The sequence below is a fragment of the Diabrotica virgifera genome, chromosome 5, assembly GCF_917563875.1.
Source record: "Diabrotica virgifera virgifera chromosome 5, PGI_DIABVI_V3a".
Taxonomy (NCBI): Eukaryota; Metazoa; Arthropoda; class Insecta; order Coleoptera; family Chrysomelidae; genus Diabrotica; species Diabrotica virgifera.
Genome location: NC_065447.1, coordinates 8951728 through 8966443, shown reverse-complemented (window position 1 = coordinate 8966443; position 14716 = coordinate 8951728). Strand labels below are relative to the sequence as shown.

Below are 14716 nucleotides of genomic sequence, written 5' to 3'. Positions count from 1 at the left end.
TTAAGTGCAGCTAATATTGGAAGCGATCACAACCTAGTACTTGGAAAAATCAGAATAGAGCTACAAAGAAACAGGAAAGAAGACCCTGTTGAATGTGAGACAAGAATAAAGGTAGAACAACTACGAGACTTGTCAACGCGAGATCTATACCAGAGAAGACTGCAAAAAGTACTGAATGAAAACTACATTACACCAGATAAAGACATCGAAGAAAGTTGGAGGAAGGTCAGAGATAATATCAAAATGGCAGCAACGGAAGCACTTGGAGAACGTAAGATAAGTAAACATATACGAAAGAAAAGGAGTTTTCTCCATGTTTCTGTAAAGAAATAAAAATAAAATGCCAAGAAAACAAGAAAATCTACCTAGAATACAAGTTCAAAAGAACGAGACAAACATATGAAGAATATAAAAAAGTACAAAATGAATTAAACTCAATAGTAAGAAGGAAGAAAACAGAACACTGGGAAGCATTTTCAAAAGAGATGGAGCACGACTTTTATGGGATGCAAAAGGAAATGTGGAAAATGATAAGAGGTCAATGAGCAGAGATGAAGGAATTGATAGAAGTAAAACATATTGATACAAATACACGAACAACTTACCTAAAAAACCTCTATCAAACAGCTAATCACAAAGAACTGGAAACACCAGGATTAGAAACGGATGAGAAAACAGAAATTAAAGAGGAAGATATAAAGAACGCCTTAAAAAAGATCAAAAATCGAAAAGCTCCTGAGATAGATGGAATAGCTAATGAACTTTTAAAATACGGAGGAGATAGACTTCACAAATAAATGAATATCCTTATAAGTAAAATAATAAATACAGGAAGAATTCCAGAAGAATGGAGAACCACTCAAATGATAGCGTTATTTAAGAATGGCGATAGGGCAGACCCCAGTAACTATAGAGGGATAAATTTACTGAGCACTATACTGAAACTCACAACAAAAATACTTATGGAGAAAATAATGGCGTGCATAAATATATCGGATGAACAACAAGGATTTAGAAGTGGAAGATCATGTAACGATGCAGTTTTTGTGATAAGGCAAATAGCGGAGAAATCACTAGAATATAACAAACCAGCCTTTTTCTGGTTCATAGACCTAGAGAAAGCGTTTGATAGAATCCAATTAAAAGATGTGATACACCTACTATATGAGAAAAATTTACCACTGGATATCATAAAACTGATAGAAAACATATAATGTAAGAAATAAAATAGAAATGAAAGTCAATGGAATAATAACAGAACCCATAGAAACAAACACAGGAATCAGGCAAGGAGATTCATTAAGTCCTCTACTGTTTAAAATAATATTGGATGCAATAATAAAACAAGTGAAGAAAAAAAGAGGGTACAAAATGGGTAATAGAGAGATAAAATACTCTGTTACGCTGATGACACCGTGTTAGTAGCAGAGTGCGAAGACGACCTACAAAGATTATTGCACGAGTTCAACATTAACCCAAAAGAAATGAATATGAAAATATCAGCCCAAAAAACAAAAAGCTTAGTAATTGCCAAAGAACCAATAAGATGCAAATTGGAGTTAGACAATCAAATTATACAACAAGTAATGACTTTCAAATATCTGGGAATTAATTTATCAGCCGACAACAATATCGAAGAAGAGGTAAAAGACCAAGTAATTAAAGCCAGTAGAACGGCCGGATGCCTAAACGACACAATTTGGAAAAACAAACACCTAAGATTGGAAACAAAGGCCCGAATATATAAGTCAGTTATGACTTACACGGCCGAAACAAGACCAGATACAAGCAAAACACGAAGACATCTGGAAACCAACGAAATTAAGATCTTAAGAAGGATTGCTGGAAAAGGACTACAGGATAGGGTAAGAAGTGAGGAAATTAGACGCCTATGTGGGGTAGACAATATAAATACCTGGGTAAAGAACAGAAAAGAAGAGTAGAATGAACACACAAACAGGATGTCTGAATCAAGGGTAGTAAGAATAGCTAGGGACAAGTCACCGTTAAGCAGAAGAAGTATAGGACACCCACGGAAAAGATGGAATGTCAACTTAGGGGCAGAATGAAAGGTACCGTTGAAGAAAAACAGGCAGTACTGCCTATATAAAAGAAGAAGAAGAAGAAGAAAATAAAAAATCGTCACGACCGACAGCGACATGTGAAACAAATGGAAGAGTAGTGTTGCTCAAAATCGGACTTGATCTTGCACTCTTGGTCTTGTTCATGCACTTTAGAAAGACCAAGACCGCCTAATTTTAGCAAGACCAAGATCAAGACTGACCGTGCAAGATTTGGGCAAGAACAAGACTAAGTCTGCGAGACTCTTGCTTCTTGCAGTTAGGACGGAGTGTCGTTTTAGGGAGTACAATAGTTCGGGTATATACTTAGAGACTCTATGAGACGAAAAAATATGTAACAAAAATTTGGAATTGGAATTATGCGCATTATAAACAATACCATAAACCTACATAGCGAATTAAAATATCCATTAAAAGAACACTTTACTTACATATTTGACACGTATTTATAAGTCATAATTACAATATAAAAATAAAATATTTTGTACATACTTTCCCAGCAAACGACTTCTTCACTCTGAAATTCATTGTACAGATTTTGAGAATAGCCGCCCTCTAATCATAAAATATTCTTCTTGCGTTGCGACGCCGATCGTATCGAAACATTTATGTCATATCGAAATATGTCATCTTAGCTGATAAAAAATATAATAAAGTTGGCGTACTAAGCATACCTACTGTTAAGGACACCTATTCAATAATTAAATTTTTTTCCTTATTAGCAGGAATCTAAATACCACAAATCTTATCAGCCTGAGACTAAACATCGTTTCTGCTAAGTGTGCGATGATATCATTTGGACAAAGTTTGCTGAAAGAGCGCAGCTAATATTAAAAAATAACGAAACAAGTTAATAACAGATAATGACGGCTACCGTGTAAACAATATACCGAAATATTTAAAAAGTAACGAAGTAACGATATATACATAATTCTCGGTTTGGTTTTCAATGCTTAGGGTATTGGATAGTAACGAGTATAAAGTAACGAGTAATTACTTTTTCGACATCTTTTCTAGACAGATCTTAGTAGCACATGTAAGCTTATTAAATACAAACGTTTATTAAGAAACATACTGACTCCCGTGGGACATGGTAGATAGCTCAGTTAGTTAGAGCACATGCACTTGTCGGTTTAAACCCACCCGGTGTCAGTTGTTTAGACATTTATTAATTTGGTTTGTGTTTACTATGGCTATGTTAATTCAAGCTTAAAATATACCTACTCTGTTACATTGTTCTAAGATCTAAAGTAACGTTTAATAAAAGTAATATGCTAATGGGTAACTGCAAGATTTGCAAGACTTTTGCTACAAGACCAAGGCCAATACCGATACCAAGGCCAAGACCAGGTGTGTTGACGCAAGACCAAGACTGTCTAAGACTCGTCTTGTTCTTTCATTTGAGCAACACTCTGGAAGAGGAAAGGATCCAATAAAATCTCTTTTCTAAAAGTTATTTTATTTTTAAAAGACGATTACCTATTTTATTTTAGTCTATTTTATCCATCATATTTTGTGGTTATTCATTACCATTTTTATCTTGGGTATCGATAAGAAGTATTCACTTTAAAAATTAGCTAAACCGGTTCAGTTATTCTGAAGCTTTTATAAAGAAGATATAAAAAATAAAATGACGTTTATTAAACGTCATTTAATGTCTACATATCGAATCTACAAATGGCCCGAACAGACTGCGTGACTTGACGCATTAGTCTTTTAAAAAATTAGATGTGTCCTTTTATTTATTTTATTTTAAATAGTATAACAGTTTAGCACTTTAGTAGTTTGCTACACTCAAATGAGTTTTCAAATGAATAATCAATGTCTCTTAGAAAATCAAAAACAAAATGGAGAAACACATTTACCAAATTAATCCCTTCGATTTGAATAAGCCTCTTAATGATACTATCGAAAGTTGTACGATTGTTTGACTTGGGAACTCCAATAAGTTTCTATTATGAGTATTTTAAACCAAATTTATTGGGTTGGATAAACAATATGTTAGAAATGAAGAATTCCATATTCAACGTGTTAATTTGAGTTTCCGTGAAGTTGGATCTCTTACATAGATTTATCACAAAACAAAAGAGATTATTTTTGATATAGAACTACATCTCATAATAGGGCTTTTCATTCACAGTCATTTGTTTCGAGCTTCTGTCATGTGTCACATAATATTAATATATCTACGTCGTACGTTATTGGTATTACCAATGATACAAACCGAAGACGTATGACGTAGATATATTAATATTATGTGACACATGACAGAAGCTCGAAACAAATGACAATCGATGAAAAGCCCTAAAGAAAGTTTCCAACATAATACCGAAACTTTTGATAAGTAGTTAAAATATTTATCCAAGTCGAAATAATTTGGTAAACATCTTGTCCTTTCTACACTAAGCATCAAAATTAACGCAATACCTTAAAAATGGGACATTTTTTATGTCTCGTATTTCCTAAACCTTTTGTCCGATTTGAGTGATTTTTTAGTATGTTATAGCTTTATTTGTTAAGAATATGAGTGTAATATTATTGCTGCTAAACAGGTAGTGTCATTGTATACCGGGTGTAACAATGATAGTGTGTTTTTTCCTCAAAGTTTGGAACACCTTGTGGAATATTCTAGCATTAAAATATTGAAATTAAAACTCAAGTGTACCCTTAGGTTTTCTTAACATTTTGCTTTTTGATTCATTCGCTTTTGTGGGATAATGAAAAAGTTAGGTACTTTAACAACTACTAGTCATGTTATTCATCAATATAGGGTGTTTCTAAATAACTGTGACAAACTTTCTGGGGTAATTCTACATGAAAAAATAATGACCGTTTGCTTTATAAACATATGTTAACAAATGCTTCGCTTCCGAGATACGGGATATTGAATTTTTTATTACAAACTGACGATTTATTTATTGCTCTAAAACCGATTGAGATATGCAAATGCAATTTGGTAGATTTTAAGAAGTAGGTATTGCGCATTTTTTGACATACAATTAAGAATTTTATATTTACCATTGGCGTGCATAAGGATATAAACATTTTAGATACATCCCGTATGCATGCCAATGGTGAATATAAAATTCTTAATTGTATGTCAAATAATGCGCAATAACTACCTCTTAAAATCTACCAAATTGCATTAGCATATCTCAACCGGTTTTAGAGCAATAAATAAATCGTCAGTTTGTAAGAAAAATTGAACGTCCCGTATCTCGGAAACGAAGCATTTGTGGACATATATTTATAAAGCAGACGTTCATTTTTTTTCATACAATTACCCCTGAAAGTTTGTCGCACTTATTTAGAAACACCCTGTATTGATGAATAACCGGGCTAGTTATTAAAGTATGTACCTAACTTTTTTATTATCCCACATAAGCGAATGAATCAAAAACAAAATGTTAAGAAAGCCTAAGGCTACAGTTGAGTTTTAATTTCAATATTTTATATACGCTAGAATATTCCACAGGGTGTTCCAAACTTTGAGGAAAAAACACATTATCATTGTTATACCCGGTTTACAATGACACTTACCTGTTTAGCAATAGTATTATTACATCGATATTCTTGAAGAATAAAGCTATAATATATACTAAAAATCACTAAAATCGTACAACAGGTTTAGGAAATACGAGACAGCAAATATGTCCCATTTTTAAGGTGGTGCGTTAATTTTGATGCTTAGTGTATAATGTTCTCATACAAATTAATAAAATTAGAGCAGTAGTTGCAAAATATTAATTAATAATTGACTAATATTGAAAAATATGTTGAATATAATAAACCACTCACGTTGATTTTCATCGACTTCAAGAAAGCTTTTAACACCGTGGAATTATCGGGGCTATTAAGAGCATTGGAACAAAGCCGAATATAGATACACAAGTTTGATAAAACATAGATACAACAACGCAACAGCATCTGCTAAACTCCATGATTTTATTGAAAAATATAGAATTGAGCGAGGAATTAGACAGGGCGACACCATCTCCCCGCAACTATTTACTGCAGCTATAGAATTGGCACTTAAAAAACTGGATTAGGCTAAAAGGGGAATAAATGTTGATGGTGAATATCTGAGCCACTTACTCTTTGCAGATGGCATTGTCATATAGCCGAGAGTTTAAATAAAGCTCACAAAGTGATGGGAGAACTGAAACAGGCAATAGGGCTTTTCATCGATTGTCATTTGTTTCGAGCTTCTGTCATATGTTTTAAAATTTGTGCATAATATTTTAATATACACGGATTATACGATATGACAGAAGCTCGAAATAAATGTCTGTGAATGAAAAGCCCTATAGAACAAGTAGGCCCTGAACATATACTTTCAAAAAACCAAATACATGAGCAATTCAGTTCCAGGTGATGTTACGAGAGTAGGTGGGCACGAAGTACATCAGGTTTTTAGCTATATCTATTTAGAGCATGAAATTAGAATATTAAAAGACGATCAAACTTGTGAGACCCAGCGTCGTATAGGCTTGGATAGGCAGCATCTGGCAAGATGCGACATATTCTAAAAGGAACGCTACCGATTTGCTTGAAAAAAAAACTCTACAACCAATGTATACTGTCGGTAATAATATATTATGGTTCCAAAACCATAACCTTGACTAAACATTCTGCAAATACATTGAGAATAACCCAAAGAAAAATGGAAAGAGCAATATTGGGAATAACAAGAGGAGATATCGTACCAAACAGGATAGTGAGGAAGAGGAATTAAGTGACAGATGTCATAGAAAACACTGCACAAGCCAAATTGAAATGGGCTGGACATATCAATTTCAATGATAATAGGTAGACCAAAAGACTCATAAAATAGAGACCTAGAGAAGTTAAAGACACCGAGGTAGACCACCAAAAAGATGGATGGATGACTTGAGAAAAACAATGGGAAATTGGATACAGAAGGCACAAGATAGAGAACAATGAAAGAATATGGAGGAGACCTATATCCAACAGTGGATGCGAGAAGTTCAGTAATGATGATCATGATGAAGTGAAAGCTATCAATGATTGCTGATTTGTTGGCCCTGAAATCATTTTTAGTTTATTCTGTTCATTCCCTGTATATAATTTATTTTATTTAACATAAAATAACCAGGTAGTACAGTCAACCACATGAAACAATTTCCTTGTACTATAAATATGTCACGATACGACACAGGTGCCATTGTAAGTATTCAAATAATTTCTGAAAGTTTTGGAGTTTGCTTTCTATTCTTCTTGGTCGCTATGGAGACAAACCAAATTACCATAATGCTTGTTCTGGAATTCAAATATATCTCTATGTGGTAAATTATTACAGAGCATTTGGGATATATTTTTTGGTTGATACAAACATTTTAGTAATTGAAAACTAGTACGAATTCGAACTGATGAAAAAAGGGTTCATATAAGTTATTACAAAATTTTAGAAATACAAAATATTTGAATAGATAGTGTTTGAAATTATATCAGATAATAGAGAACTTCTAAAAATATAAAATAAAGTAATTACCTGAACTACTTTAGGGAAAAATCAGAGTGAATGTATTGGGTGAAGTTACCAATTGATGCTAAAATGAGAGAATATAGCTTAAGATGATTAGGGTATGTTTAATCCGATATTCTAATCACCGTGACGAAAAATCAATGAGTTGAAAGTTTTTGAAAAGAAAAAGAGGAATACCAAAGAAAACCTACAGGTAGCTCACATCTATCAAATAAGAATAGAAGGAATCCAATCTTATTCTTATCATTTTTGTGATGATATCGAACTTGTTCCTTTAGTTTTCCTTGGATTAATAATATCTCCGTATTATCGATATATACTGTACGTCAAAAGAATGCGAATATACTGGAAAATGTATAAGGATAAAAGAAAACTAAATAATGACGATGATGAGTAAAGTAAGAAAAGTAAACCAGTTTGAAATTCGTAATAAAAACTAAAGAGAACTAAAAAGATTAAAATAGACAGCTAAAGGAATATAAATATCAGCCTCATCATTATAATTAGGATGAGAAAAAAAATTCTTAAAAAGATTTTTGGCTTTGTAAATGAAAATGGGCTACGGCGTGAATATACAACTTGGAACTATATCAGTTATACACCGATCCAGATATTATAAAATTCGTTAAAGTTCAGACACTTAGATGGGCTGGACACATTGCTAGGATGTCATATCAAGGATACACAAGCAGGTTAACATTTTTAAGACCAGAGGGGACAAGAATTAGAGAACAACCACGAAGAAGATGGATTGATGATGTGGAAGAAGACCTGAAAATTCTAAAGGTCGGAAGATGGAGGAAAGTTGCATGGAATCGACAGGAGTGGCGACTTCTTTGTGAGCAAGCCAAGATCCACAACGGATTGTCGAGTCACTTATGATGATGATTATAATTAGGAACACTACAGCCTAGTTGAGCCTTGCCCTACCTCAGTCTATTTCGCCAGTCGTTTCTGTTCATCACATTCTGACCTTCGTCACGTCTTGGTCCACTCCTACTGATAGTAAGTACAATTAGGATTCGTCCGAGTGGGTAAATTTCATTTTCTCTTGCACATGGCTAGCCCATCAATTTTATTAGAGATATTATATCCCGACCATTTACTCTTTTTTTATACTTATTTTACAGAAAACCCTTAAATATCACAATTGCCCTCCAATAACCGGAACAGTTACAATTACTTCTAAAATTGAGTGGAGTCATGGACCTTAACTGAAGCATTTGAAATGCGGTGATATAAATGCGTGTTGAGGATTTCCTGAATAGACAAAGTTACCAACGAAGAAGTTCTACACAGAATGGCTAAAGAGCGCAAACTAGTCATAACCATAAAATGTTGCAAATTGGAATACATGTAGACATATAATACCGGAATACCTGGGCTATAATATACGAGTAATACCCAATGAATAACTATATGACATACTTCGGACCATACATAGATGAATAAAAAAATGGTTGTTACATATTAATGTCCAACATCGGTAATGAATGGGTACCATAAGAACAAGAAGTGTACTTTCAGAACATCCTATAATATGGAGTGAAAGTATGACCAATGACAACAATACGAAATAAAATAAAAACAGTCGAATTGGACTTTATGAGAACATGTCTGCAAATCACCAAGGAGGATAGAATAAGAACAGAGAAAATATAAAACAAAATAGAAGTAAAATGCTCAATTACAAAAACGTTAGAAAACAGAACCAGTGGTACAAGCATGTACAAAGAATGAAAGAGCACAGATAGATGAAAAGAATAAATATTATACTGAGACCCGCCAGAAAAAAGACAGAGAAGAAGCACCTGTCATGGGAAGAAAAACGTACATAGAAAATATGACCTCAGAGAAGGTGACTGAGAGAATAGAGTGCTGTGAATGGAAACGGCGAACTCATAATGGGAAAAAGCCGAAGAGGAAAAAATTGATGACGGATGAAGGACGAGTTATGTCCTGTGTAGGTTGATGAACAAACCTACCATTCGCATTATTATAACGATTTATTTTGCATTGCAACGGCAAAAATTGTGATATTCAGTGTGTTTCAACAAAAACTTGACCCCATTACAGAAAATTTAAAAAAAAACACCAAAATTTGTATTTTCATGCAAAATTCATGCCCTCAAATGTAACCCCCTACTGCCCACCAGTTTTTTTTTAAGTGTGGCCGAGTGGCACATCATTTTAAAGGTATTTTTTTACATGACACTCTATTTTTTTTATTTACGGAAGATAATTTTGGATTTAATTAATTTATTGCTTGAATATCAGTAATAACAAAAAACCTAAAATTTCATCAAACTAACCAATTAAATATTCAAAATAATAATTAGGATTCATTACTTTTAAAAAAATTCATATGAAAATGTGATATTTTTACAATAAGAAAAAAATATCTTCAACACAGTGGCGTGTTCATATCGATTTGCAGATTGATTGAATTATTTTAATGGAGGTCGCTAAGAACATTTAATTGGTTAATTTGGTGAACTTTTATGTTTTTCTTGTAATTACTAATATTCCACCAATAAATTAGTTAATTTCAAAATTCTCTCGGTTTCTGAGATTCGGGGGGGGGGGGGCTCGTACATAATACGTATCTAATAATAATAATTTATTATTTTACAGAGCTCCACAGGTAGCGCTAATTATTTTAGCATTTAACGTTTATTTATTGACATTTTTAATTGAAATTAGTCATTTTTTTAATACTATTTAACATTGTTTTTATTCATAGAATTATACAAATCATTTTGCACATATATAATAATTAGTTGAATCAAAAATAATCTTTAAATCTGCCGAAAAGGCTAAAATTTTGTCATATATACAAGCTCGATCGTCCCTTACCTTAAAACATTCAATGTTTTGTTGGTGTTCTGTCAAAAATCGAGAAAGATAAAGCTATAAACAAGTTCGTAGTAGAGACGATCGCAACAAGCGGAAAGTAGGCAACACTCAATCACATCCCGTCGCGACGTACACACAGTGAACAGTGAGCGCCAAACGAATGGGCGCTAATATAAAACAGGTGCGACGCGCAAACGCACAAATGCGCAGATCATTGATTGGCGTCTTGAGATCCCTCAGGCCCCCCCGCGTGTAATATTGTTTACGCACAATCCTTTTACTTCATGCGAGAAATATTATTGTCATGTTCTCCTCTTTATGACATTTTTCAATAGCCATTTTTCCGGATTGAAACGTAGCGAATGCTGTTTTATTATCCTATCGATGCGATGGATGAATTATTCCACTTCGTTGGATCACTACGACGAAATTAGCCAGATTAACTATGTTTTGGCGATTAAACCAACTATAATCTTTTTTCTTGTTCTAATTTTCAAAAGATTTTGAGATTTTTTCAGGTATAGTATATTTAAAGGTTTGTAACACTCCAAGATTGGTTGCTTTCCTTGTTTGTAACACTACCAAAAGCAGTACATGCGACAGAATGTTCCCAGTGCAGAACAATTTCCTTAATCAACCACACATTTAAGATATTCCCCAAAATAATACATGCAAGACTATACAAAAAAATAGGAGAAGATATAGATGACACCCAGTTTGGATTCAGAGAAGGACTAATAACGAGAGAGGCTCTGTTCGCTTTTAACGTTCTCTCGCAAAGACGACTAGATATGGACCAGGATCTCTATCTCTGCTTTATAGATTATCAAAAGGTCTTTGATAGAGTACGTCATTAGAAATTCGTAGAATTTGTGGACATGAAAAGAATGTGGACATTCCAGATATATAGGTTATTGTCAATCTATACTGGAATGTCGAAATAAAAACCATAGAAATCAAAAGAGGTGCTAGACAGGGTTGCGTGTTGTCTTCATTGCTATTTATTCAATCTGTACAGCTAAGATATTTTTAAGGAAGCAATATCAGCGGAAGAACCGGATATATCAATAAACGGAAAAATCTTGAGCAACATAAGATTCGCAGACGACACCGCTATTTTTGCAGACAGTCTAGAAGCACTGCAACGATTAGTAAATCGATTACTTAAAGTCAGTATAAAATATGAAGTACAAATGAACGTTAAGAAAGCCAAGTTTATGATTATTTCTAAGCAGCTTACAGTAGGAAGGCTATAGATATCGACGGAAAACCAGTAGATACAGTGAATAACTACAAATATCTGGGAACCTGGGTAAATGAAAACAATCACCAAGGTAGACACGCATTGAAATTACAAGACAAGCATTTATAATGGTAGAGGAGCCCAAGCGGAGATTTTTGCAGTTACTCGAGCTCGTCAGATTATCACATGGGGAGAAACCTTGTACACTGTAAATGTACCTCTACCAAATATTAGCTCTTAATACAAAGGAGTTCGGTAAGGGGGGGCCGAAAAAAAATATATCCTTAGAAAAACTCGAAATCGTCAGATTAAGATAAGGCAAGTGAAGTACATGCAAAACAGTGTATATTTCAAAAATCTAACGATTTGAGCGAGGAAATTTTGAGTAAGGAAATGGGTGAGTCACAAGGTTTTACAAGAATATTTCGCGAAATGACCGTCAGATAGAAAAACTAAAGAAACGTGTTCAATATTTTTCAAAAATCTATCGAATGAAACCAAACACGACCCCCACGGAGAGGGGTGGGGGGTAAATTTTAAATACAAACCCCGCGATATTTCGCTAAATGAACATAAGATCGAAAAACTGAAAAATATACGTATTCAATATTTTTGAAAAATTTATCTATTATGGCACCAAAAACGACCCTCCACGGAGGTGTGGGGGGGGGGGGTTACTTTAAAATCTTAAATAGGAGCCTGCATTTTTTATTGCAGAAATCTTTAAGTATTCTGTTTATTCTACGTAAGGATTCCTTACGTAAAAAAAGTAACTTTTTTTCGAGACATTTTTTCGAATTATGGATAGCTATAATCGGAGAAAACGATTGTTGGAAATGGAAAATTAAATTAAAAATGAAAAGTCCCCACTAAAATGGAAAACTTAATTTATTAATTTTTTTTGGTTTTAGAACCTACTCTTCAAAACCCAATAGGTCCTCAAAGCACTCGAGTGACTGCACATTTAGCATACTTTTCTCTCCTATCTATCTATCTATCTATCTATCTATCTATCTATCTATCTATCTATCTATTAGCCTTGTGACATCCAATATTGAACATAGGCCTCCCCTTCGCTCCTCCATCTTTCTCTATCCTGAGCCATGTGCATCCATTTTGAGCCGGTTTGGTGTATTAGGTCATCTACCCATCTTATCTGTGGTATCCCTCTCTTTCGTTTATATGTCCATGGTCTCCATTCTGTAATAATTTTATTCCATCTTTCGTCTTTTTGTCTAATCGTATGACCGGCGAATTTCCATTTTAGTTTAGCTATTTGACGAGTAGCATCTTTAACTTGTGATAAAGAACATCAAAACAATAAATCTGTAATATTTATGCCATATTACCAGAGGTGCGAAATATGAGATATAAGTACTCATAACTTGAGGCCAGCACAATTATTATAAATATGATTAGTACAAGATAGATAAGAATTCCAACTGATGATCGCAAACCTCCGATGAGGATTGACGCACATGAAGAAGGAAAGGCCTTGAAAGAATTACTCTATGAAAGTATTCCTTCAATCTACTTAATTTTGGTTGATTTCACTTTATCTGTCTAAGAGTTCATTCCGATTTCTTACTCAGCTAGTACTTTGACTTTATTAATCAAATTGAAGCGGTGAATTTGATTTAAAAGTTTTCTATTTCCTATAGTCCAGGCTCATAATAAATACAAATTTAGAACATAATATAAATACGCACTGGATACAGCGCAGAATGGATAGGTTTGAGCTGGACTGGGCGTTTGGTAAACTACTGGAAATATTTAAAAATGATATGCCCATCGGCCTGAAGAGAAGATAGTATGAATTGTCGGTGATAACATATAAAACAGAGACCCTAACATTAACGAAAAGGGCAGCAGAGAATCTAAGAGTGGCCTAGCGAACCATGGAGAGAACCATGCTAGGAATCACAAGGAGAGGGAATACCAAATAATGCCATCAGGCAAATAACAAAAATCAAAGACATATTAGCACATGTAGCAAAAAAGAAATGGTGATGGGTAGGTCATGTGGCAAGAACACCGAATGATAGATAGACTAGAAGATTATTGGAATTGAAAATCCGGGGGCTGACAAACGAAGCAGAGATCGACCATCAACGCGCTGGAGTGATGATATAATGAGAACTGCCGGGAACTTGATGATGGTAGCATAAGACAGGGAGACATGGAGAAACATAGAGGAGGCCTATGCTCAGCAGTGGACGATAACGGCTAGATGATGATGACATTGATGAACGATATGTAACACAATGAACGAGAATTAGAGTGAAAGATATGTTCGAGCGTCTGAAAGGGCTTTTAGTTCAGAATAGTGCTGAAATATTGTGTCCATCTATTAAGAACTGAGTTTGTATCATGTAGACTTTCACCGCTGATATGTCTACATCTTTTAACTCTTGGCATAAACTCTTAACGTATTTAGGGATTTGTAATATTATCTCAGTTCATCTTTGTCAAATAAAATTTTTATTTCATTTAACGTTTCCTGTTCAAATTTCCTCTTTCTTAGTCGTTGGATAAGTTTTCTCTTTCTTTTGAGGCCTCTATAATCTTCTTTTTTCTATTACTAATTCTATTAGGTACTACTACATACTCCTACTATTACGACTACCACTACAAATGTACTAATCGATATAAAAACATTTAATACTACCTGTATAAGTTTAAGTGATTTCTTGTTTATCGTCCAATTCTGCCGTCTCAATGGAAATAAATGAAATTCCCCGTCAATAAGACCCAATGTCAGATGTCGAGCTTTGACTCCAAATTAGAATTTATACTTCAAAGTTGGGGCATCTGCATATTAATGAAATGTCCTGGAAACGTGGATAAATTCCAAAGTACTCGCCAAGTAATGATTTTAAGTTTAGGTTAAAAAGTTTTTAAACGTAGTTTTCTTCGGCCTACGTGGTCACATTATTATTCATTGCGGTTTGAGTTTAAAAATATGACCTTTTATTTTTTGGCAAGAAATAGGTTCTGAAATTTACGACAGAAATCTGCCTAAGGAAATCT

At 33.9% G+C, this 14716-nt stretch overlaps 1 protein-coding gene across 1 annotated transcript in view; it reads right to left on the bottom strand.

The window, feature by feature from the left end:
• LOC126884928 (BAI1-associated protein 3) overlaps nucleotides 1-10579 on the bottom strand; it is a 368259-nt gene extending 357680 nt beyond the window's left edge. The window contains exon 1 of the mRNA XM_050651279.1: nucleotides 10444-10579. The gene's annotated coding sequence lies outside the window, so the exon portion shown is untranslated. The remainder of the gene's footprint in view (nucleotides 1-10443) is intronic.
• Between the last annotated feature and the right edge of the window lie 4137 nt (nucleotides 10580-14716).